General features: G+C 49.6%; 1 protein-coding gene across 1 annotated transcript in view; it reads left to right on the top strand.

The window, feature by feature from the left end:
• The window catches only part of CSMD2 (CUB and Sushi multiple domains 2), a 682,283-nt gene that overhangs the window by 216,685 nt on the left and 439,083 nt on the right, over positions 1-26,515 (top strand). The window lies entirely within an intron of this gene.

The raw sequence follows: 26,515 nt of genomic DNA, 5'->3' as shown, positions 1-26,515 counted from the left end.
AGGGAAAGAGCGTGGCGAGTTGAATTATTGTGAACAGGCCAGTCTGAAAGGGCTTCTGCGAGGAGCTGGCCCTTGGGCAGACACCTGAAGGATGCCAACGTGTCTGCTTTGGTGGCTCCGAGTTGTACACGTTTGAGGAAATGCCAGAAGACTTGAATGGCCCAGGTCAGGGGCTCGGTGGGAAGAGAGGAGGCAGGGGACCCATTGGGCGGCTGTGTCCTGACCCCGCTTTCCCGGGACATGGGACTTGCTGTACTAAACCTGGGCCCAGGCAAACTGGGACCAAACTGGTCACCTCGAGGCGGGCAGAACAGAGAGGAGGACAGGACCGGAACACGTGGGGCCACCTCTGAAGCTGTACTGAGCGGTTTGGGCTTTATTCTACATTTGATGGGAACGGAAGAGAGCAACTCCCTTTTGACATGCCAAGTGTCTCCGAGCGCCTCCTCTGCGGCTGGAGCTGCGCTGGCTGCGAGCAGGAGTGGCAGGCACGCAGTCTGCCTTCGTGGATTTTGAGCTCCTGTGGTCTCTTACGCCGGGAATGCAGCCCCTGTCACCGCGCGTTTTCTCTTCGGCCTTTCCAGCCAGGCTTGAGGTAAACAAAGGAAAAGGCTCGGCTGTAGCCAGCAGAGCAGGCGTCCTCCTTTCCCATCCGGATCACCGGGACACCGTTTCCAGACATTTCATCACGACAGGGAAGGGATGCTTGCTATCTGATCTCACGCTGCAGCCCAGATCACCTGAGAAATCGCACCCTGTTTCCCTTTGCACACCTGGGTTGGAAGGTCACAGGGCAGCAGGAGACGGAGACAAGGGGACACCCAGGGCAGCCTGGTGAGGGCCGTGGTGGCAGTGTGGGCAGGGCGCTGTCACACCAGCAATGGGGAAGGTCTCTGAAGCATTCACTGTGCGTCCTTCCCGCTGCCACGCCACGCACCGCCACACACATGGCTGCTTAGAACGCGGCCAGCGCCTCACAGCTCCCTGGGTCAGAAGGTCGGGCACGGCTCCACTGGGTTCCCTACTCAGGGTCTCACAAAGGTGTCAGCTGAGTCTGGCGTCTTCTCAGAGGCTCGGGGTCCTCTCGCAAGCCCACGTGACTGAGGGAAGCGTTCACTTCCCTGCAGCCCAGAGCCACAGCTGCTTGCATCTTCAAGATCAACAGGAGAATCTCTGCGGCCTTCAGTCTCGGACCACCAAACCCTCAGGCTCCCCTGATCTAGTCAGGCCCACCCAGAAGAATTTCCTGTTTGCCTAACTCAAAGACAACTGAGTTGGACTTTAATTACATCTGCCAAATATATATATATTCCTCTACTTTTCCTCTCCAGATACCTAATCACAGATGTGACCCCCCACCATATTCAGGGTCCTACCCACACCAAGGGGAGGGCATTATGAGGGTGGGGCTCTTAGAATTCTGCTTCCCATACTAGCCACCTGAGAAGTTTACGCACATCAGCTCACTTAATTCTCCAAGCAATCCTATGAGATGGATACTGCTATTGTCCCCAGTTTACAAGTAAACAAACTGAGGCCAAGAGAGGGTAAGAAGTCTGAGGTCCACAACTAGGAGGAGTCGGTGCTTTAGCAAAGCACAGTCTCCCGGAGCCAGGGGCCTGTGGCAGTCAGGGAAGGAGGGGAAGGGAACCTGCCAAACTTCCCGTTGCTGTTTCATAAAGCATTGCCATGGAAACCCTGCATGAAGCATCACTTAAAGAGCTATTTGATTTTTTTTTCAGGGTGGCATCTGCAAGCACATAGGCAGCAGCACCAACACACACACACACACACACACACACACACACACACACACACACACACACACACTGTGGTTGAGTGCATGGGTCAAACTCCAGGTACATGGGAGGAGTTCCGGAAGGTCAATTGATAAGGGAAGATGTTCACTGGCACAGTCGGGGCTGGTCAGTGCCTCTGCTGCAGGAAACTCAGATCCAGGGGTCTATTTGGGTTCTGTTAGCTTTCACTGACTATGGGCCCAGAGGGAACTGGGCTCCCAGTTGCTCCCTTCTCTGCTTCTACCAGACCTCATTCCTGGCTCTATCCAGGCCACGCCCTTCCTGGGCCTTCTCATAGCAGTTGTCTTGCTGCCATAGATCAACCAGAGGGAAAGTGAGGCCAGTGTAGCATTCCTAGAATTCAAGCCCAAAGGACTCAGGAAGGTTCTAAACGTGCTGCTCACTAAGCCCCTGGGATGAGTTCAGCCCCCATCGAGATGCAGAAAGCCCTGGAAACTAACTTGTCTCTTCCCAAATCTTGAAGCAAGGGCTGTCCCCATAGATCTAGGAGACTGGAGGTCCAGAGTAGTAACTATGTTGGCAGTGGTATTCATAATGACTGCCATCTAGTGTGACTTCTCATCGGGCCATACGCAAAGTGGGTCTTTGTATCCATTGTGTCTAATTGCTCATTTGTCAATTCATTCAACAAATACTTATTGTGTGATGACTGTTCCAGGCTCCGGGTCTCCATGTGTGAAGTGGTTAGACATGGAGCTTATATTCTAGTCTGGGGAGACAGACAGTAAATGAAAGGGGAGAAATGACTCATTGTGGTAAGTGCCTCACAAAGAATTAAAATGGAACAGTTTTGGAAATTCCCTGGTCGTCCAGTGGTTAGGACTTGGCATTTCCACTGCGGGGGGCAGGGGTTTGATCCCTGGTTGGGGAACTAAATGTCTGCACGCAGTGCAGTGCAGCCTTAAATGAAATGAGATGAAAGGTTAAAAAATAAATGAATTAGAACAGTTGGAGGGAGGACCTGGGGGCTTCTTTCATTTGTGTGGTGAGTGGGGGCCTCTCTGAGGAGGTGGAAGTTAAGCAGACGTCAGAATACAAGGCTGTGCCAGGGAAAAGATACAGCTGATGCCAAGGCCCTAGGGCAGGAGGAGCTGGCTTGGTGAGCCTGAGGAACAGAAGGAAAGGCCACCATGTCTGGAGGACAGCAAGTAAGGCAGAGAGGGCAGGAGTGGACATTGACCAAGGAGACTGTAGGTTGGGTGAGGAGCATGGCTTTTACGTACCTCTTCACTAAGGCAGGCGCATGCTCTAACTTGTGTTTTAAGAGATCCTTCTGGCTGGTCCATGAAGAATGGCTGGGCGGGGACAAGAGTGGAGTCAGGGGTCAGATTAGCAGACGTCTGTGGGCACCGGGGGAAGGATGCTGGTGGCCTGGGCCATGGAGGCAGCCCCACAGCTGGAGGGAAGGGCATGCATTCAGGTGTCATTAGCAGGGATGGCTGATAATTGGGATATGGAGGTGGAGAAGAGGATTCTGGAATATTCCTAGGAATTTGGACCGAGCAGCAGGGTAGATGCCATCCTTGTGAGAACTCTGAGGTGGCCTGTTAGCTGCATTTCATAAGTCACAAAAGCAGGCCCAGGGTCACCTGACATCAGCCACAGTGTGGATGGCCCATGAAGACTTTATGCTAAGTGATAACAAGTAGTCATGTCATAGAAGGAGAGAGTGGCGGTTGCCAGGGGTGGGTAGTGCAGGGGATAAGGCTAGTGTTTAACGGTTATGGAGTCTTCATTTCACACGATGAAGAATGTGGTGGATGGATGCTGCTGAGGATAGTCCAACAACGTGGATGTGCTGAACACTGCTGAACTGTGCCTTAGTAGGGGTAAAGACAGTGAATTTTATGCTATGCATATTTTTTCACAATTTGTAAAAAAATAAAATAAAAAAGGAAAGCAGGCCAGGGATCACACTGTTAAAAAGAGGTCAAACCAGGTTTTGATCTGGGCCCAGCAAACTCCACATCTGGTGCATTTAACTGCCTCCAGGAACACAGGGCCCCAGCCTGTGTGCAAGCTCACCCGCCTCCCCAGCGCCCAGGTGATAGTGGCCACACCTTGTGTGGGCACCAAGGGAGGACGGGAGCCCTGTGTGGGGATGGCTTGGTGCCTCTTGTGGACATTTGAGTGGAGAGGGCAACAGCAGAAAGCAGACTTCATTTTGTCTAATAGTGCGCTTGTGTTTGCGTGTCTTTTTTTTTTTTTCCAACGCAGCCCTTTAGGAATGATGCTACTCCAGGTGGCCGTGAGGGTGACGATGACAGAGACAAAGCGATGAAACATCAGTTCCCTCACATGAATGCATGTGTGCCACGCCCGCCCCATGACCTAATGCGCGCTCTAGCGTTATCCCCATTCCACAGATGGGAAGACTGGAGACAAACGACATTCAGAGACTCACTCAAAGCCGCCTACCAGACGGCAGGAGTGAACTGTAAAGCATGGCCTGTCTGTCTCCAGATGCTGTTCTAGTAATAGCCCAGGTTAAATGAGGAGACTAATTAAGAAGGTTATATCCATGCTGCTTCTCAGAGTTCTGTTTTTTGGGGCCAACTTGAAGAGACACAGAGTAATTATTTCCTGTAACGAGCATCTTCTGCCCAGACTCCAGGATCCTCCACACTCAGCCTCCCACGTGGAAGCCAACACCGCCTTTGCTTGGCAACAAGTCACAACAGGGATGGGTGCACTCCCGCCCTGCCCTGCTCAGGCAGTACCTCACGGGAGAAACAAGATAAAACAAAATCATGCTGAGCTCCTAATTCGCATTCCATCTCCGGCAGCTCCTTGATGATAAATAGTTCTAGAATTGGAAATGAGGCAGGAGGGAGGCGCATGGTGATCTGAGCAGAGCGGCTCAGCAGACCGCTTCCACTTGGGATCACCCTCGCTTCTTCTTGGAGCAGCCAGGGAGTTGGTGTCCCTGGAGGGTGAGCAGGCATCTTTGCCTCCTCCTCTAAAAAATCACTTTTTTAAACTATGTTAACATAGACATAGCAAAGTGCTCCATTTTCAAGGGTGCATAGCAGGAGCATCAAGTGTATTCCCATTGTTCTCCAGGCATCACTGTGTTCCATATCCAGAATTTATTCCTCTCGCCAACTGAAACTATATCCGTAAAATCCTAATCCCCATTGCTCACTCCTTCAACCTCTGGCAACTCCCCTTCTACCTTCTTTCTCTGTGAATTTGACTTCTCTAGGGACCTCATGTCAGCAGAATGTGCACCATTCTTCTTTTTGTTACCAGCTTATTTCACTTAGCATGATGTCCTCAAGGTTCATCCATGTTAGGGCATGTTATAGAGTTCCCTACCTTTTTAAGGCTGAATAGTATTCCATTGTATGGATATACCACCTTTGGTTTATCCATTCATCCACTGATGGACACTCAAATTATTTCCGCCTTCTGGCTGCTGGGGGAATCCTTCCATGAACTTGCCTCCTGCTTCCTCACCCCAGGCTTGATCATAACTGTATATGTTCAGGGTACTGAGGTGCCCAGGTTACATCAGTGTCCCCCCAGGAACTGCTACCCTGCACAGTGCCCCCACACCCCCCTCAGCTCTCCTCACCAGAGCTCACCCCAGGTGCTACAGGTTTCCATGGTGACCCTGTGTCAGTCATCTGTGAAAGGCAGTCAGCTGGAGTGACTTGAGTCTCGGCTTGTCCCTTACCAGGTTGGTGACCTCAGGGAAGTTCTTCATGTCTGTGATCTCAGTTTCTTCACCTGTAGAGCTGGAAGCATAGTAGTACCTGCCTCACAGCTAAGAGAAGGTGGTACTAGCCCCTTATGCTGTGCCAGGCATCGTGTTAGTGCTTTGCATGGATTATCTGCCCTCATAACTATGCTATGCAGCAGTTATCCCCTTAATTAAAGTTAGTATAACTTTATCTGCAAAGTTGTCTCCTTTCTAGATGAAGAAACTGAGTCTCAGAGAGGTGATGCCCTTGCCAGTAAGGGATGATGCTGGGATTTCTGAGCACTGGGCTTGCTGCTGCTGCTGCTGCTAAGTCACTTCAGTCGTGTCTGACTCTGTTCGACCCCACAGATGGCAGCCCACCAGGCTCCCCTGTCCCTGGGATTCTCCAGGCAAGAACACTGGAGTGGGTTGCCATTTCCTTCTCCGATGCATGAAAGTGAAAAGGGAAAGTGAAGTCGCTCAGTTATGTCTGACTCTTAGCGACCCTATGGACTGCAGCCTACCAGGCTCCTCCATCCATGGGATTTTCCAGGCAAGAGTCCTGGGCTTGCACTCTTGTCTAATACCTTACCCTGCCCCTTCTACATGGAAGGCCTCTAGCACAGGGTCTAGTCCACAGGAAGTGGCCAGCAAACGAGGTCCAGTCTGACAAATCATGGACACAGCCATGACTGGCTCCTGGTTTGACAGAATCAACTCATCTCCTCTAGGCAGAAGAGTTGGCTTTATCAGGCAAGACTGTTGTTTGGTTTGAACATTTTGAACTTGAACTCAGGCTGACAGGTCTGCCATGCTGAGCAAAAGCCCTGGAGATCTATCCCTGATCTCAGGGACCTGTGAGTCCTGTGATCCTGGGAAGGGGAGGACCCATGTGTTTCATCATTTCTCAAAAGGTTCCTGATTCCAGAGTGGTGGAGATCCCCTTGGGTTCTCAGCCCATGGATCCCAGAGGTGATGTTATGCAGAAAGCTCAGAGAGGGGGAAAGCTCCTGGGTCAGCCAGGCTGCAGTCGTCATGGAAACACGGGCAGTCAGCACAGGTCATGGATACAGGACAGACAGAACTAGTCAGGACTCAGGTCATGTGGGAGAAGCTAGTCCTGACTATAAGGATGACCAGGTTAGGGCTCTGAGGGTGGTAGAGGAGACCATGGTACTTAAGAGACACTCAGATTTCCATGGCCAGCAAATAGAGAAGCTCATTTCTTACCCCGATTATCAGTCCTGGGTAGGTGTTCAGTTTGGTGGGGTAGCTTCTTCCCTGTGGTAATTAAAGGATGAAGCCTCCTTCTGTTTGGAGAAGGCTCCCTCGTATGGTCTGATCACCCACATCCAACCGATGTGCAAGAGCCTAGAGGAGGCAGTGGAGGTTTTTATGGGCCAAGCCTGGGAGTGGTATATATCACGTTTGCCCATATTCCACCAGAGAGAACCCCACTGCAAGGAAGTCTGGGAAGTATCATACTTCCAGAGAAGGGACAATGAATTTTTGTGGACAGCTAGCTAATTTTTTTTTTGGTCACAGGCAGCCAATTTGATAAGCGTTTTCTGATGCCTGTTGCCTTAGGAAGTCTTTAAGGAACAGAAGCCCACTGGAGCAAGCTCAGTCAAAAGGGGTGCATGATAAGGGCACAGAAAACCGGGGACGTGGAGGTTGCCAACAATCCACTCATTTATTCATCCATTCATCCGTAGAGTCATTCATTCAAAGCAGGGTTTCTGAGTGTGTGCCTGTCTTGGTCACTGTGTGGTGCGTGCTAGGATACAGAAGTGGAAAATGTCAGATAAGGTCCCAGTTCTTACAGAACTTCCGTGAGGAAGTGGGGAGGAAAAATAACAACAGAAACAATTAAGATAAAATGCTTACACTTTTCAGTCAGTGCTCTGAAGGTCACACAGAGGGTGGTGAGACAGAGGATAATTGAGTTTAGGGGTCCGGGCAGGTCTCTCCAAGGAGGTGGCATTTGAACTGAGATCTGACTGATGAGCATGGATAAGCCATGCAAAGAGCAGAGACCAGAGCACCTATGGGCCAGGGAAAGCTGTGCAAAGGTCCTGGGGCAGCAAAGAGCTCTATGTACTTAAGAATCATCCACTACCGCCTCGATCATGCTTATTCAGACCTCTGACTCTATGCTCCGCTGCGACTCCTCTGCTGAATGCTTCTGCAGCTGGGCCACCAAATTCAAGAGCTCTGTTCATTCTCCTTTTGCCTCGAGCTGTCAGTGGCACTCATGCTTTGCTAGCCAAGATGAGTCTAGAGATCCTCTAGGCACCACGGTCCCCTTGGCCCGCCCATTCCTACTTGTACAAATTTCTTGTCCTCTCTGCCTTTGCTGCCGTAGCTCCACGCCCTCCCCCCCCAACCCCCGCCCCAACCAGCTTCTTGTGCTGCGTGTCTTCACAGAGGTCAGTGCCAAGCTTGCAGGACTATCTGCCTACACAAAGGAGAAGGGGACATTTGAGAAGAAGACTTCTCAAGACTTCTAAGACTTCTAACTGAGTCTTAAAAGGCGGACTAGGATGTTGCCAGATAGAAAGGATGGGAGACACTGCAGAGGGCGGGGATGGCAAGTGCAGAGGCCAGGAGCATGAAGAGCCCCAAAGGCGCGGTCAGGGAAGGAGAGGTGACCATTCCAAAGGGATGGGGTGAGCGTGGCTGACGGCGGGGAAGGGATGGAATGTGTGGGAGCAAGGCCTAGACAGATGGCTGAGTCCTGATGAGGGACTGAATGTTTTGCTGAAAAGTTTGCTCCACCAGCCTCAAGGAGCCACAGAAAGCTTGAGGATGGTGCCTGGGAGCAGGTGATGGTGAAAGCAGTGTGGGGGGCTGGAGAGAGCTTGAGGGCGGCAGGGGACCTGCCGTGGAGGTTGGGTGGGTTGGCAGAGAACGCCTGGAATGAGAACCGTTCTTGGATGTCAGGTATGTGAAGCATAGCACAATGCCTGACTCAGAGCAGACCCTCACATGCCGTTGCCTCACCTCTTTGTAGGGCTGCAGCCTGGGGTGGGCTCTGGTAGTTTCTTAAATAGAAGTCCAGCATCTTCAGAGTGTAAGCATAATGAGGGCAGGAGGGTGCTCATCAGCGGGACCCGTAGCATGCCACCTGCATGTGAAGACGTTGGTGGAATGAATGAATGAAGAGCTCTTACTGTGAGCCAGTGGGCCTCCTGGGAGATGGCAGTGTGGAATCACACTCTAGCCTTTAGACAGATTCTTGTCCCTTTGTTCTGCTGGGCAGATAACTAGCCCTGCTTCCAGAACTCTCCTCCAGCCCTCTCTGATTGGCTTAAGGAAAAGGGGGTGGGAAGGTCAGAAATCCTTCCCTCCCGGGGCAAGTAGGAGTGACTGTGGGTCAAGTTCAGACAAAGGATAAAGGAGGAGTGATTGGAGTCCTCTGGTGTCTAGAAAATTCCTGGAGCCTCTGGGTGAAGCTGTGACCCTGGGCACTAGGAGGCTGGATCCAGAATTAGGAGCTTGTCCACCCTTGGGGAGCAGTCACAGCAGGCTCCCTGGGGACTCTGGCCTTCGTCCTCCCTGGATGGTGCACAAGGACCCACCATCTGGCTCCATGGTCGTGCCCTGCGCCCCAGGCCAGGTCTGGAGGACGCGCAGCTCTGCTGATTTCACGTGGGAAGGGTGGGGGCTGGGAAGTCCTCCCCTGAGGCCGTCAGTAGCCCATCTCTGCTGTCAGTGTCTAGTCTCGCCAGCTAGTTGTGCCAACCACTGGCTTCCCAACTCTGTCTTCCTTGGTCCCCATCCTCAACAGGCTCTTCCATATAAATACATGTAGACATATGCACATATGCATGTGCACACATGTAACACCAACACAGTAGCTCGGCTGTAGTCACACATGCCTCGATTGACACACACACACACCACAGACAGTGTGCTGGAGGAAACCTGAGGAGTTCAGGGTTGTGGGAATGCAAGGTGTGAGGGGAGACAGTGGGACTAAGGATGGAGGCAGGGGCCCGGTCAGCTTGTGGAGGGCTTGAGTGACATCCCAGGGATTTGAACCCCACCTGTAAGACACAGGAGTCACCACAGGGCCTTCAGAGAGAAGTGCCATGGTCCCAGGGGAATGGAGTGGACTGGGGCAAGTCTACAGACAGAACAGTGAGGAGGGCTCTGTCTCCAAGTCCCCCAGTAGGAGGTGAGATGGGAGGAGGGTGGCCCTGGGCATTAGCAGCAGGGCTGGAGAGGGGGTCAGACAGGAGAGATGAAAGGATGCAGACTCAAGAGACCGAGTGGGACTGGATGGACCCCAGGCCAGTGCCGGGCTCCAGGCACCAGGGCACAGGAGGCTGGGGGTGAGACCGGGAGTCCAGGTGGGCTGCAGAAGGGTGGAGACGTGAGTCAGCCTTCCATGGGGAGCCCCCAGAGGCACAGAGACTTGGATCCGTGGTGTGGAGGAGAGTCCAGGCTGGGACTCTGATGGAGACAGATTTAGGAATCAGTCACACGAGGGACAAGAGCCTGAAACTCACATGGGGGCTGGTGCTCCTGGACCTGTGCCAGCCTCACTACCTGGAACACCCTCCCTTCCCTGCCAAGACCACCCCGAAGGCCTCTTCCAGGAAATGGCTCTGAGTTACTCCTTCCCATCATCCCTGAGGCTGGGTGCCGTGGGCGGGCAGGGAGGCACAGCATCCGGACGAGAGGGGCAGGGTCCTGGGCTGGCATCAGTCCACTCCTGGGCCTCTGTGTCATCTGCATCTCTCTCATTGCTTTGGGGCTGAGCAGGACCATTCACGAATTTTCTTTCTTGTTTTTAAAGTTTTTTTTTTTTTTTTTTTTTTAATGTGGACGATTTTTAAAGTTTTTATTGAATTTTTTACAGTGTTGTTTCTGTTTTGTGTTTGGGGTTTTTTTGGCCACAAGGCATGTGGGATCTTAGCTCCCCCACTAGGAATCAAACCCGTGCCCCCTGCATCGGAAGGTGAAACCCCAACTAGTGGACCACCAGGGAAGTCCCCTGAAGTCTTCTTATTGGGATTAAAGGAGGCCTTTTGGACCGGAAGCAGCAGGCCCCTGCTTGGCTTCCCGTGTTCCAGCTCCTGGGGCCCTTCTGCTCTCTCCAGCTTTTTCTCTTTCTTATCGCCCTGGCGTCTTCCCCCAGAGAGCTCGAGGTATTTATATATTGTGTTATTCACTCAGTCGTGTCCGACTCCTTGCGACCCCATGGACTGCAGCATTCCAGGCACCTCTGTCCATGGGGTTTCGCAGGCAAGAATACTGGAGTGGTAGCCATTCCCTTCTCTAGGGGATCTTCCCAACCCAGGAATCAAACCCGGGTCTTCTGTGTGGCAGGCAGATTCTTTACCATCTGAACCACTGCAGAAGTCCACGTATATATAATGACTTTCCCAAATGTATCCGACATGTGCTATGTGCAGACACTGAGGTAAGCCCTCTGCTGGTTGATCTTACTTCAGCCTCTCAACAGCTCTCTGAAATGGGTGCTGTTATGACCCCCATTCTAATGGTGAGGAAACTGAGGTGCAAGAGGCGAAGTGACTTGCTTGTGAGACAACAGAGCTGGGTTTGAACCCAGGCCATCTGTCTGCAGAGTCCCCTCTGCTAACCAGCGCACCTTGCTGTCTCCTGTCACAACCTCTAACCCCCTGCTAGGAGGGGCACAGGCGAGTCCAAACCCACGTCTGCAGGATGCCAGAGCCCTTCTCTGAGCCACGCCGCTCGGTGCCTCCCAGACCCTGACAGGCCCCCTCCCAGACCATGGCCTTAGCCGACAGCTGCCTGAAGCGCCTGCAGGGTGAGATGGCACCCACCCCACCCCCACATTCCATGCTGTGCCCAGGATGATGAGACCTTAAACAGGGGCCAGGCCGGCCCCTGCGTGGGAGGGACGGTGACCCAGGCTTCCGAGAGGAGCTCTGGGTATAGAAGGGGACATGGGAGAGAGAAGGTCTTTAGCCCAGAAGAGGCTAATCAGAAGGGGATCATTATTTTGCTATAGAAACGGAGGTTGTTCACTGGTGTGTGTGGGAGAAGGCGTTGTGTCTGTTGTCATACATGTGAACACAAGAGCTCAGACAAGCACATTCTGGAGGTCTGGTTTTAGACGTGCATGTTTGTGTATGAGAATATACTCGTGTGTACACGTGTGGATGTGTGTGTGGAAAGGCGAGTATCTGAATGGACGGATTTGTGCCCTTGGGCTGTGACGTCTGTTTCCATGTGAGAGAGTGTGGTGCCCCCCAAGTAAGGAGCTGCCCCCGGGAAGACCCTGTCCACCCTCCCGCCTCCTGACCCTGGAGGACCTGGACTGAGGGTCCCTACCTGCACTGGGGCCTCCATGAAGCCTTTGGAGAAGTCGTTGGGCTTCAGAGATGAATAAGAACAAGCAGACAAACAAGAAGAGACAAACAGACAAACAAGTCTACCTTTCCCGCCCCATTCCTGGTTCTCAAGCTGCAAAATGTTCCCTGGGCACCTTACTTGGCCCCATTGATGAACCTGCAGGAAATGGAGCCTCGAAGCCAGTTTCTCAGTCTCAACAGCCCTTCCTCGGCCTCTTCGCTGGAATGCAGTAGCTAAGAAAGAAGGTGCACGAGTCAGTCCACTGGGCGGGCACCCCAGCCCCCCCAGTTCTAGTCGTGTGAATGGAGCGCCTTACCTTCTCTGAGCCTCATTTTGTCATCTGTAAAATGGGGGTGGTACCCACTTCACAGTGTTGTAATGAGGATTGAATGAGACAGGGTTCAACATAGAGTTAGTCCATACAAGTGGTCAGTAAGTGATGGTGCTGCTGATGAAGAAGATTTACAATGATCCCACTGGGACTCAGAGGCAGCTTTTACTCAGGGCCCTTTGTAGTCACCGACTCCCCCATCCTTTGCAGAAGGTACAAGAAATGGGTGAGAGTGGCTGGAAGCCTCATATCCCAGCTCCTCCTCAGGCCCCTCTGTCTAGTTCTTCTTAGACAGTGGGAAGCTGAGGGGTCTGGAGCCTTTGGAATATTGTGCTTCTTCCTATGGGGTGCAAGGTATGTGGGGGCTTCCTAGCCCTGGACAGGGCTCCAGGATTCTATAGGGCTGGAGTTGGCAGGGAGGATATCACCATGGCATCCCAAATGATGCATAGCACTTCCCTGCTGGCTGGTAGGATATAGGGGGCTAAGGCCCAGACTTGGAGGGAGCTGTAGAGTCTGGGGGCAGTTAAGGAGAAAGCAAAGCCAGTTATGGAGCCAGGGGCAGCCCCAGCCTGAGATAGGGTAACCTTTCGTATGGGCCGCCTCAACCAGGGTTAGAAGTGCCAGCCTCACCACAGGACCCCCAGATGAACTAGGTCACTGCGTTCTCTTCTAGACCCTTTGCTAGGATTGGTTCAGCATTCATGACTTCCCATCTGTAGCTGGGCACGGATGAGGACCAAACTTGGCTAGCCCTGGCCACAAACCTCCGGAAATCTGGTCTCAGCAGGTCAGGGGGCATTCTTCCCCAGCCAAGCAGGCCATGCCCTGCTATAAAAGTTATCAGATGAAAAGGAAGAATCTATGCCTTTGCACTTCTGTAACATAGGCTGTGGACTTCCCAGGTGGCTCAGGGGTAAAGAATCCGCCTGCCAGTACCGGAGACACTGTTCGATCCCCGGGTCGGGAAGATCCCTTGGAGAAGGAAATGGCAACCCATTCCAGTATGCTTGCTTGGAGAATCCCATGGACAGAGGAGCCTGACGGGCTACAGTCCATGGCATTGCAAGAGTCTGACACCGCTTAGTCACTGAGCACGCACCCACGATCACAAGCTGCTCTCAACTGGAAGCGATGGTGGCTGCTTAGGTAAAAATTGATTCCAATCTCCAAAGCTAGGGACCATCCTAAACCACAGAAAACGTAAGTCTGGAGGTGTCAGTGGGAGAATGTGTTTGTAAAAACTGTGCATGGTAACTGGGAAAGGGCTGCATAAATGTCACGTATCATTGCTGTTGTTCTGTGATGATAATGATAAATAAGGAAAACAAAGCAACTCAGGTTTATCTTACCTCAGTTCAGTTCAGTTCAGTTCAGTCGCTCAGTCGTGTCCGACTCTTTGCGACCCCATGAATCGCAGCACGCCAGGCCTCCCTGTCCATCACCAACTCCCGGAGTTCACTCAAACTCACGTCCATCAAGTCGGTGATGCCATCCAGCCATCTCATCCTCTGTTGTCCCCTTCTCCTCCTGCCCCAGATCCCTCCCAGCATCAGAGTCTTTTCCAATGAGTCAACTCTTTGCATGAGGTGGCCAAATTACTGGAGTTTCAGCTTTAGCATCATTCCTTCCAAAGAAATCTCAGGGCTGATCTCCTTCAGAATGTACTGGTTGGATCTCCTTGCAGTCCAAGGGACTCGCAAGAGTCTTCTCCAACACCACAGTTCAAATGCATCAATTCTTTGGTGCTCAGCTTTCTTTATAGTCCAACTCTCACATCCATACATGACCACTGGAAAAACCATAGTCTTGACTAGATGGACCTTTGTTGGCAAAGTAGTGTCTCTGCTTTTGAATATGCTATCTAGGTTGGTCATAACTTTCCTTCCAAGGAGTAAGTGTCTTTTCATTTCATGGCTGCAGTCAACATCTGCAGTGATTTTGGAGCCCCCCAAAGTAAAGTCTGACACTGTTTCCCCATCTATTTGCCATGAAGTGATGGGACCAGATGCCATGATCTTCATTTTCTAAATGTTGAGCTTTAAGCCAACTTTTTCACTCTCCTCTTTCACTTTCATCAAGAGGCTTTTTAGTTCCTCTTCACTTTCTGCCATAAGGGTGGTGTCATCTGCATATCTGGGGTTATTGATATTTCTCTTGGCAATCTTGATTCCAGCTTGTGCTTCTTCCAGCCCAGCGTTTCTCATGATGTACTCTGCATATAAGTTAAATAAGCAGGGTGACAATATACAGCCTTGACGTGCTCCTTTTCCTATTTGGAACTACTCTGTTGTTCCATATCCAGTTCTACTGTTGCCTCCTGACGTGCATATACGTTTCTCAAGAGGCAGGTCAGGTGGTCTGGTATTCCCATCTCTTTCAGAATTTTCCACAGTTTATTGTGATCCACACAGTCAAAGGCTTTGGCATAGTCAATAAAGCAGAAATAGGTGTTTTTCTGGAACTCTCTTGCTTTTTCCATGATCCAATGGATGCTGGCAGTTTCATCTCTGGTTCGTCTGCCTTTTCTAAAACCAGCTTGAACATCTGGAAGTTCACTGTTCACGTATTGCTGAAGCCTGGCTTGGAGAATTTTGAGCATTACTTTACTAACATGTGAGATGAGTGTAATTGTGTGGTAGTTTGAGCATTCTTTGGCATTGCCTTTCTTTGGGATTGGAATGAAAACTGACCTTTTCCAGTCCTGTGGCCACTGCTGAATTTTCCAAATTTGCTGGCATATTGAGTGCAGCACTTTCACAGCATCATCTTTCAGGATTTGAAATAGTTCAACTGGAATTCCATCATCTCCACTAGCTTTGTTCATAGTGATGCTTTCTAAGGCCCACTTGACTTCACATTCCAGGATGTCTGGCTCTAGGAGAGTGATCACACCATCATGATTGTCTTGGTCATGAACATCTTTTTTGTACAGTTCTTCTGTGTATTCTTGCCACCTCTTCTTAATATCTTCTGCCTCTGTTAGGTCCATACCATTTCTGTCCTTTATCAAGCCCATCTTTGCATGAAATGTTCCCTTGGTATCTCTAATTTTCTTGAAGAGATATCTAGTCTTTCCCATTCTGTTGTTTTCCTCTACTTCTTTGCACTGATTGCTGAAGAAGCCTTTCTTATCTCTTCTTTCTGTTCTTTGGAACTCTGCATTCAGATGCTTATATCTTTCCTTTTCTCCTTTGCTTTTTGCTTCTCTTCTTTTCTCAGCTATTTGTAAGGCCTCCCCAGACAGCCATTTTGCTTTTTTGCATTTCTTTTCCATGGGAATGGTCTTGATCCCTGTCTCCTGTACAATGTCATGAACCTCCGTTCATAGTTCATCAGGCACTCTATTTATCAGATCTAGTCCCTTAAATCTATTTCTCACTTCCACTGTATAATCATAAGGGATTTGATTTAGGTTATACTTGAATGGTCTAGTGGTTTTCCCTACTTTCTTCACTTTAAGTCTGAATTTGGCAATAAGAAGTTCATGATCTGGGCCACAGTCAGCTTCTGGTCTTGTTTTTGCTGACTGTATAGAGCTTCTCCATCTTTGGCTGCAAAGAATATAATCAATCTGATTTTGGTGTTGACCATCTGGTGATGTCCATGTATAGAGTCTTCTCTTATGTTGTTGGAAGAGGGTGTTTGCTAGTACCTAGAACCTAGCAATTCTCAAAGTGTATTCCACAGAACAATTCAGAAGCTAATAGGTATTTCTGAGAGAAAAAGAAAAGGAAGAGAGGAGAGATTCTGTCATCAAATTTGTGGAGATTCTGGTTAAAGCAAGGTTAAACAGGTTTCTCTCCTGCAGCACCTCTGAGATAAATGCATAAGCATTGGTTTCTTCCAGAGGAGAGAATTTCTGTAGCATTTTTCAAAGTTGAATGCTCTTCTCATGGAATTTATTTCTCAGCCTGTGTTTTATGGAATATACTTTGGGAAGCATTTCTAGGCATCATTCTGCAATTAACCAAATTTGACCCCAAATTGCATAGTTGGCTATTATAAGCCTAACACAGTAGTATTTTGCCATCTTTCCCCATAGGGTACCACTGATGCTGCATGCATTGCTCTGTCTAGACAAGGCGGAGCATCCCGGTGCTGGAGTGTGATGGGGCAGGGCGGGCTGAAGAGGGAACAAACAGAGGCTGCATCACAGGGGACTTTGTGCCAGCCTAAAGCTGTTCATCAGAGAGGCTAAGGCATGCCATAGCCTCCTGAAACAGGAAAGGGACAAGTGGGTACAGAATAAGACTCAGAACTTCTGTTAGAGAGTGATTAGGGGAAGGAGCAAAGCTGAACAGCTCACTCCTCCCTTGTAATCCTGCTGTACCTAAACCTCCACAGGTCCCACGCAGGAGGTTTCTGAGCTTGCCCCCTGAAACCCCTCTTCTGGTTCAGTATCGAGTTCCTTAAAGCCAGGCTCGCTCTCTCCTGTCCTCATCCCCTTTTCTGCACAGAAACCCCTAGTACCTTAAGAAGCTGAAGCCACTGATGGAGAGAAGACTCCCCTCTGGGGCAGAGTTGATAAAACTGGCACATTACAACCCAGGGTGCCCAGTTAAATTTGAATTTCAAATAGATTTTAGTATAAGTATATCCCACATGTTGCATGGGATATACTTATACTTAAAAAACAAAACAGATTTGTGTGTTTCTCTAAAATTCAAATTTAACTTGGAGTCCTGGATTTTAACTGGCAGCTCTACTCTGGGGCCTGGGATGTAACCTTTTTGGTATTGCTTCTAAAGAATCTCAGGTGACACAGGAGGCCATGGGGCCCCATGGTTATGAAGCGTCATGGAGAATTCCCACTGACAGCCCCTCTGCACCCTCTGCTGGTGGGATGAGGGATGTCTGTGAAGCCCCAGGTAGTGATGGGGGGGGGGGGCGGGGGTAGGGCCGCTGAGGGGTCTGACTGGGTGCAGGTCAGGCGTGTTCTACGCCTGGCAAGGAGAAGAATTGTGCAGGTGTCCGGAGCACTGCCTCCATGCTGGGAACGCAGTGAAACAAACACGGGTCTTGAAGGTCAAGGTTGCAGCCTGATTAAGACGCAGGTGCTGAGGTCAAGGACTCCCCAGGTGGCGCTAGTGGTGGAGAACCTGCCTGCCAGTGCCAGTAGACGTAAGAGACACGGGTTCGATCCCTGGGTTGGGAAGGTCCCCCGGAGGAGGGCATGGCAACTCAGGCCAGTATGCTTGCCTGGAGAATCCCGTGGATAGAGGAGCATGACCGGCTGCAGTCCATAGGATCACAAAGAGTCAGACACAACTGAAGTGACTTAGTACACACACACACACACACTGAGGTCAAAGGGCTCAAGTGTCAACCCCCTGCCCTGATGCCAACCAGCCACGTGACACTGAGTCAGAATAGCCCCATTGTTCCTCATTCCCCTGTCCCCCCAAAGGGAACAGTCAGAGCCCCTCACAACAGGTAAGATGAAACAGGAGAGCCAGGTAGAGTACTGAGCAGAGTGCCCAGCTCATATTAGAAACCCAAAAGGTGACTGTTATTATTGCAACTAGCTGCATGACCCTTCAGCTCTCTAAACTCAGCTCTTTGGGGTAAAACCAGGTTCATAATACCAACCTAAAGAGTAGCTCTGAGCACTAACATAAATTCTATTTTAATGGGAAAGAGTGGTGACTGAACACACACACACACAAGCCTTATCCTGTAGCCAGCACAATGCCCGCTTTGCCCAGTGCCACACTGATGGGGAATGGAAATGGGATTTTGGTCTCAGTCCTCAGGTACAAACTGCCTATTTTGTCTTCTCTCTGCCCTCTTCCTGCCAGTCACCTCTGTCAAGGTCTCTCACCTACAGCCTGCTCCCCTCACAGCCCCTTCCCATCCTGGACTCCCAGCAAAACTGATCTTTGCTTAGTTTTCCTTCTCAGTTGTGGGAGATGAGAGGAGGTTCCTGAGACTGTAACTGAATAGACATGAGTTCACGGGTACCAGACTGTGGCCCATGGGCTGGGGGCCTGTTGTATAAGTAAAGCTTGGTTGGATCAGGTACTGTCTACAGCTGCTTTTGTAGCACAGTGAAAAAAGCTGAATCATTGGGTCAGAGACCATTAGGCAAGGCCAGAAGTATTTACTCTCTAGTTCTTTACAGAAAAAGTGTGCCAACCCTTTGCTTTGCTTTGTTGCTCCCTATATATAATGCACATTTTATATGCTCATAGTATACATATATATATATACACATATATTCAACACATTCCATTAGGGTACTCCCTTCCTGCCAGGCATTAAATCAAATGCTAGATAAATAAAGAATGCGTCATTCCTGCCCCTCGGGGAAGTCCAGAGATGAAAATAGACACCTAAACAAACAATTACAGGCAGGCTTAGCTCCCGTTTGGAAGCCAGGGTGTTGTAAATTAATGAATGATTGAATTGTAATGTCGTATGACAAGTGCAGGGATTGAAGTGCAAGTAAAACCCCGACTTAATTCTGCAAGTGGGTCCAAAAAATCCAATCATGTAAAATGTGGGCCTGTGAGATTGCAAAATTAACCAAATGACCGGAACGAGCCTATGTAGTTAGTGGGCTGGGAGTTCCAGGATTCTGGGAGCTGGTTGCCAATGACATTAAACCTGAATTTACATTCTATCAGGATGTCTTTTCCTGGAGTTTCCCAGTTTAGACAAGACCCTAAGGGTATCAAGGAGGGCTTCACAGAGGAAGTGGAGGGGGGCAGGATTAGGGGAGCAGAAGATAAGGTAGAAAAGGTCAGCAGGGGTCAGATTATAGAAGGAGGGGCTGCCTGAGCCTAAGATTTGATTTATTCTGACAGCAATAGGAGGGCTTTTGTGGTTTTCTTTTCTCTTTCCTTTTATTAATTTTGATGGTTTCAAATATTATTTATTCGTACATTTATCATGCAGAGGACTGAGGACCTGCGTTTGCCTGTGTCTCTCAGTGGTAGGGGACCCACCTTGTGGGTCCGAAAGGGAGAACAGGGCAGGGCCGTGGTGAACCTGCCGTTCTAGAAAGCTTACTGCAGCGCCAGTGCAGACGATGCACCGGAGGGGGCAGGGCTGGCGGCAGGGCCATCAGAGTTGGGTGCAGGAGCCCAGGGGAGAGATGATGAGGATCCTCAAATGAGAAGGAGAGAGAGGGCAAGTGTGACTTACGGAGGACAGCGATGTCCCGGGGAGAAGCCAGGCTTGCTGCTCCCGGAAGTCAAAGCCCAGTAACAAGAAAGGCTCTGGAAATTGAACAGTTCATAGCTCAGAGAGATAACCCAACCGGGCTAATGGAATAACTGACATGAATAAGTTACCGCGAGTGGTTCTCACTTTCAGCTGCGCTCTCCAGTCACCCAGAGGAGCTTGGGCTCTTCCTCTGAAATTCCAGTTCAATAGGTGCGGGGACAGGCCTAGGCGTTGGTATTTTTATAAAACTCCCCATGTGCTCCTGATGCCGAAGGTTGCAAAATTACAAACATGAGCCAAGAGAAAGGCTCACAGGGGAGAGTTTATGCCAGATGCTGGGCAGGAAGAGGCTTGGCAGGGGCCAAGGGGCCCTGTGGACGTGTGAGTGGCATACCCTGTCTGAGGTCCTGGCACCCCTGCCTTCGTTTGATTGACAGGTAGCAGGAAATGTACAGGACCAGGCTCCCTGGTGGTTCAGACGGTAAAGGATCCGCCTGCAGTGCAGGAGACCCAGTTTCGATCCCTGGACCGGAGGCTCCCCTGGAGAAGGGAATGGCCACCCACTCCACTATTCGTGCCTGGAGAATTCCATGGACAGGGGAGCCTGCATCCTTGGGGTCGCAAAAGAGTCGGACATGAATGAGTGCCTAACACTGAACTAGGGTTTGACTTGCCTGGTTTTCACCCCAAGTCATTCCCATGAGGAGAATGAGTGTGAGTCTCCTATGAGGACGTTTCAAGGTACACCAGTTACCATGAGCTCGATGTGGAGCCATCAGTGCAAGCACGGCCTAGCACAGGTCAAAGTACAGGGGCTCAGCAGCCAGGCATTGCTGTGGACCCCCGGCTCCACCCCCAGCGAGCTACAGGGTCTCGGGAAATGTGCTCCTGCCTCTCTGGGCATCATACTCATCTCAACAAGGCATAATAGCCCTTCCCTCAGTGGTTTATTGGGAGGATTCAATAAGATCATTAAGTCACTCAATAAACTTTCATCAAGGTGTCATTATACATCAGGCGCTGTTCAAGGAGCTAGGATACAAAAGGGAATAAAACAGATTCAAAAGATGCCTGTATTCATGGAGCTTATATTGTAGCCGAGTGAGACAAACAATAAACAATGCATCAGCTACCTACTGTATCAGATGTAGATGGGAGGAGAGGAAGTGGAGACAAGTAAGATAATTCTTTGAGACAGAACAATATACGGAGCGCTTGACGGTGAGGATACCACATAGTAAGTGTGCAGTTGTGTTTACCAGGCCAAACAGCTGAAAGCAAGGGGGGTTGCAAATGTTAACTAAGATATAATTGAGATGAAGAAGTGCCTAGCCTAGCATAGGCACTCAGAAGGTAATGGATCTTATTCTTTCCTGCCCTGTCCATGCCCACTGCCCCTCTCTGTCACACACACACACACACATACACACACACACACACACACACACACCACCATCTCCCCTGTCCATGCTGAGGGCTGGGGAAGAAGCAATCCTTCCTGCATCCTTTCTCCCAGCCACCCTGTCAGTTTGTATCAACCGTATGGCCATGAAGATCCAACAAGCTACCTGATGGAAGATAAGGAATCAAACATATGGAGGGTGCTTGTCCAGAGAGCATAAACGACTCTTCATTATAATATCGCAACTAAAGTCTCAAATTAAAAATAAAAGAAGGCATGATGTAGCTTTTGCTGCACTCCAACCACAAAGGAGATTCATTGTCATACAATCACTGAGAATATCATGTTGATTGGCAAGAGGCTGGCTTTGTAGAAGGGACAAAATTCCCCACAGCTAATCTACAATGGAATTGTTCAATGTCAGGCACAGCTTTAATAATACTGTTCTCGGCTGCCTTGGATGTAAATATCCCACTCTTCATTTTGTAAGCAATCAAAGGGAAGTTTTATAGACAGGAGAGCATGAACAGTTATAATATCTGTGCCAAAAAAAAAAAACACACGGGCAAAATCCAAAAATCAAAGAACACTGTGCCTTAGAAAGTCTGGCTTTGTGGCTTATCTCCAATCTCTGTCTGTCCAGCAAGTTGTGCATCAGACACATTACAAAAGACCACACTTTAAATGCTGCCCTTGACATTATTAAAAAGTACAAGATCGGCAAATCAGACTGGAGAAAAAAGACAGACAATTAAATCTGGACAGTCAGGTAATCACCCTTCATTTTGTCTCAGGGTCTAGAATAATGAAGGGAGGAAGGGAACTCTTGGTCATTAAGCACCTACTGTGTACTGGATGCTGTCTCTGTCAGAAGCAGTATTGTATTCCACAATGAAGGGTGTTGAATGATGGAGCCAGAAAGACCTAGATTCACCACCTAGCTCTGCCCATTTCTAGCTCTGTGGCCTTCGGGGAAGTTGCTTAAACTCTCTGTGCCTCAGTTTGGTTTTGTTTTATTTCTTCATCTATAAAATAAGGATAATAAATATCGCACATGATCGTTTTGAGGATTAAGTAAAATAAATTTATAGCCTTGGGCCCAAAACATACCAGGGACTCAGTGGTGGGTATTATAAATCTAGCTTTATTTCATCTGTTCATCAGCCCTGTCAGGAGACCCCAGTTCAATTCCTGGGTTGAGAAGATTCGCTGGAGAAGGGACAGGCTACCCACTTCAGTATTCTTGGGCTTCCCTGGTTGCTCAGCTGGTACAGAATCCACCTGCAATGCAGGAGACCTGGGTTCAATCCCTGGATCGGGAAGATCCCCTGGAGAAGGGAAAGGCTACCCACTCCAGTATTCTGGCTGGAGAATTCCATGGACTGTGTAGTCCATGGGGTCACAAAGAGTCAGACACAACTGAGCGACTTTCACACTCACTTCAAAGAGATGCTGAAGACCTAACCCCAGGACCTGTGGATATGACCCTCTTTGGAGATAGGGCCTTTGCAGATGATGGAGTTGAGAGGAGGCCATTGGAGTGTGTCCTAATCCAGTATGGTTGGTATCCTTTTAACAAGGTGAAATTTGGACACAGGGAAACAAAGGGAAAATGCCCAATGAAGGTGAAGGGTTGGATGGAAGCTTGGACAAGTCAAGGAACAGTAAAGTTTTCTAGATAATGACCAGAAGCTAAGAGGATTCCCTTACAAGTTTCAGAGGGATCATGACCCTGCTGACACCTTGATTTTGGACTTCTAGCCTCTGTAGCTGTGAGACAGTAAGTATCTGTTGTTTTAAGCCACCCAGTTTGTGGCACTTTGTTGTAGCATCCCTGGGAAGCTAATACAATCCACCCCTTCACTCTAGAGGAAGAAAAGGAAAGTATCCTCAATTTCAGATGAATAACTGAATGATGAAGCCTAGAGAGGTATAGTTTATGGCTCAAGATCACTCAGCTAGAGGTGGATGAGCTGAGATTTGAATCCAGGCCTCTCTGGGACCAACATCTGCCCTCTCTCTATGCCCTGTGTAGCCTCTCAGGAGCAAAGCTCAAGTTAAAAAAGGAGGTGGGGTTGGAAATGAGCTCCCCACTCATCACACCCAAGTCCCAGTGGAGGTGCCAGGTCAGAGTGGTCTGATTATGAACAGCTCATTAAGTAAAGAGCAGTGAGCACTTGAGAGTGACTTTTTTAAAAGAATAGAATTTTATTTATAGTGATGTTTCAGTCATTAATTTCAAAGGAAGAAAGCCCAAAGCAGAAGTCGGTTCATTAAAAATTTGACATTAGTAATTTAATTAAATGGGGTTTTGGCATCTTGTTGCGGAAAATGAAACGTTAGTTCTACACCAGTTCTTAGCCCATTTCCCCAGGTCGGCTCCCTCCCCTAATCTTAGCTTGCTTTCTTCTCCAAATGTTTACCTGACCCACCCACTTGCACCCCCAGCACTCACAAACACTCACATCACAGTCTCTCCCTCCGCTGTAGCCAGCAGCTTGGGACTGTGGGAAATGCCAAGGAAGCCGGCAGCAAGGGATTATGGGAAATGCCAAGGAAGCCGGCAGCAAGGGATTATGGGAAATGCCAAGGAAGCTGGCAGCAAGGGATTATGGGAAATGCCAAGGAAGCCAGCAGCATGGGATCATGGGAAATGCTAAGGTATCCAGCAGCCTAAAGACTACATTCTTAGCTAGGCTAATAGGGTGATGAGGTCAGTCATTTTGTCTGCGTCATCTCACTTGTCAAAGGTAGAAAATAGGCAGGGAAGAGCTCTTTAGCCCTTAAGATAGTTCTCTCACAAAAACATAAGCCATTTAAGGGCAGAGACCCTGTTGTCCAGTTCACTGGTCTATTACCAGCATAGAGTGCAGCAGGCCCACACATTTTCATTGCATGAAGGAGTTAATGCATCAAAGAGGAATTTTTCCAAACAACTAATTAATGGACACTCAAATATATCCCTACAAGTACCAGACACTGTGTTAGGCTCACAGGGACTGCATGGCCCTACCTCACAGTGGAAGGACAACATCTGCCATCTTTGAGCACCTACTCTGTGCTGGGCACTGTGCCAGCCATGCATCGGCTATGGTCAGTAACCTGGTCAACCCCTAGACATTACTGTCCTTTTTCAGTTGAGCAAAGTAAGGCTCAGTGAGGTCACGTGACTCAAGGCCAGGGAATAAGACAGTGACAGCACCTGGCTTCAGACCAGATTAAGCTAGTACCAAAGTCTACCCTTTCCTTCTGCAAGGAGGGAGGAGAGGAGAAGGCAGAGGGAAAGCCTCCTTTCTGAGGGCTCTGAGATCAGTGTGGATGGCTGAGATGGTCCTGAAAAATAGCAATATGGGCTGGAAGAGGGTACATCAAGGACCAGGGAAGCTTTCTAGAATCCAGGCTGGTTATCTCCATTTCCTTATTTCTCGTCATTGCCACCCCTCCCCTCTTACTCCAGGCTCCCTGAACTCTTAGGTTGTCTCTGGCCTCAGGGTCTTTCCACATGGTATTTCCTCTGCCTGGAACACTCTTTGACCTAGCCAATTCTTACTAATCTCGCAAGGTTCAGCATAGACATCTCCTCTTCCAGGAAGCTGGCTCTGACTAACCCCTGACAGGGTTTGGTCCCCTGCCTGGTTCCTATCTCATCGTAAGGGACTTAGTATACCTTTAAACATACGCATGTCCCACTGGACTGGGAACTCAGATTCTCTTGTGTGGTACTCTCTGTATCCAGGCTCTAAGCTCTTTATATACCTCCACTTATTTAATTGTCACAACAACTCCAGAGGAAGGTACTGTTGTGAATTGCCGAGGAAACTGAGGCCCAGAGAGGTGAAGAGACTTGCTCAGGGTCCCACAGGTAGTAAGCCACCAGGGTGGGATGTGAACCCAAGCACTGAGGCTGTTAGGCCTCTACTTTCCACTGTCTTACTCTATGGCCTCTCAAGGCTGGTGTCCATAAACCATCGTCAGATGAAGTAATGGAGAAGTACTTTTAAGGCAAGTTTTCCCAGGTGGTGCAGTGCTAAAGAATCCTCCTGCCAATGCAGGAGATGCAGGAGACGTGGGGTTGATCCTTGGGTCGGGAACATTCCCTGGAGGAGGAAATGGCAACCCACTCCAGTATTCTTGCCTGGAGAATCCCATGGATGGGGGAGCCTGGAGGGCTACACTCCATGGGGTTGCAGCGTTGGACATGGCTTAGCAACTGAGCAAGCATGCATGCACTTGGATGGCGGTCTGGATGCAGCTGTGACCACTTGTCTTCACCTTGTGGGGAGGTGTGGAATGGTGAGAGGTGGGACCTTCTGGGCACAGGCAGTTCCACCTTGAGGAAGAAAGGCACAGAGTAGGGGGAGCTGAGTCAGGGTGAAGGTGTGACTCAGGCACACAGGTGATGCAAGCTCCTTTTCTCCCTCCTGACTGGCAGTCACGATGCTCTAGCACCCTCAGCAAGACTATTTCCTCTGCATAATGAATGAACGTTGGCAGCTGGCCGTTGCTGCTCTGGCTCAGGTGTGGTATTCTCCAGCTCCCCATTTTCCCCTTGAAACGGGTCAGTCTGATCAGAACTCAGGTTCTTGTCTCCCTACCTCACTGCCTCTTTCCAGCACTAATTACCCCTTCAACTTCCCTAAACCCACTGGGCCAAACTCCTCTTCTGGCTGCCAGGGAAGATACGCGTGAAGAAAGGACACCGGGCTGAATGAGCGCCTACTCCATGCCACTGTCTGTGTCCCTGCCATGGTGTTTAGTGGGAAGGACTGTGGAGTCTGAGATCAGAGCAATCAAACCCAAGAGATTAAAGTGATTTCCCTGGGGCATCTCAAGTGATGGGATATACATGTTACTGAACCAGGTTCGTTTTGCCCAACGCGCAGCAAGCCACAGGGCTGAGATGCTGAGGTTTGCAGCAAAGAGAGGATTTAGTCACAAAGTATCCAAGTGAGGAGATGGGAGAACAAGTCTCGGATCTGCCTTCCCAAAGGGAAGTTTGGTTCACTTCAGTTCAGTCGCTCAGTCATGTCAGACTCTTTGTGACCCGATGGACTGCAGTACGCCAGGCCTCCCTGTCCATCACCAACTCCCAGAGTTTACTCAAACTCATGTCCATTGAGTCGGTGATGCCATCCAACCGTCTCATCCTCTGTCATCCCCTTCTCCTCCTGCCTTCAATCTTTTCCAGCATCAGGGTCTTTTCAAATGAGTCAACTCTTCACATCAGGTGGCCAAAGGACTGGAGTTTCAGCTTCAGCATCAGTCCTTCCAATGAATATTCAGGACTGATTTCCTTTAGGATGGACTGGTTGGATCTCCTTGCAGTCCAAGGGACTCTCAAGAGTCTTCTCCAACACCACAGTTCAGAAGCATCAATTCTTCAGCACTCAGCTTTCTTTATAGTCCAACTCACATCCATACATGACCACTGGAAAAACCAAAGCCTTGACTAGACGGACCTTTGTTGGCAAAGTAATGTCTCTGCTTTTTAATATGCTGTCTAGGTTGGTCATAACTTTTCTTCCAAGGAGTAAGCATCTTTTAATTCAAAGACAAGGGCCTCAGGATATTTGTGGGATAGAGACTAGAGAAGCAAGGTGGTCTGAGGCTTGGGGAGCATGGGGAAAGGTGCTTGGGTAAAGGTGCAGTGATCACCCTTTTGTACACGTGTAACTAAGCTACAGGCCTCTGCACATTTTGAGGGCACTTAGCACCTTCTGAGGGTATAGTTTTTCAGCCCTCTGATACCAAATGGTCAC

Source organism: Ovis canadensis, chromosome 1, assembly GCF_042477335.2.
Source record: "Ovis canadensis isolate MfBH-ARS-UI-01 breed Bighorn chromosome 1, ARS-UI_OviCan_v2, whole genome shotgun sequence".
Lineage (NCBI taxonomy): Eukaryota > Metazoa > Chordata > Mammalia > Artiodactyla > Bovidae > Ovis > Ovis canadensis.
Note: the sequence above shows the minus strand (reverse complement) of the source record. Positions and strands in the feature narration are given on the sequence as shown.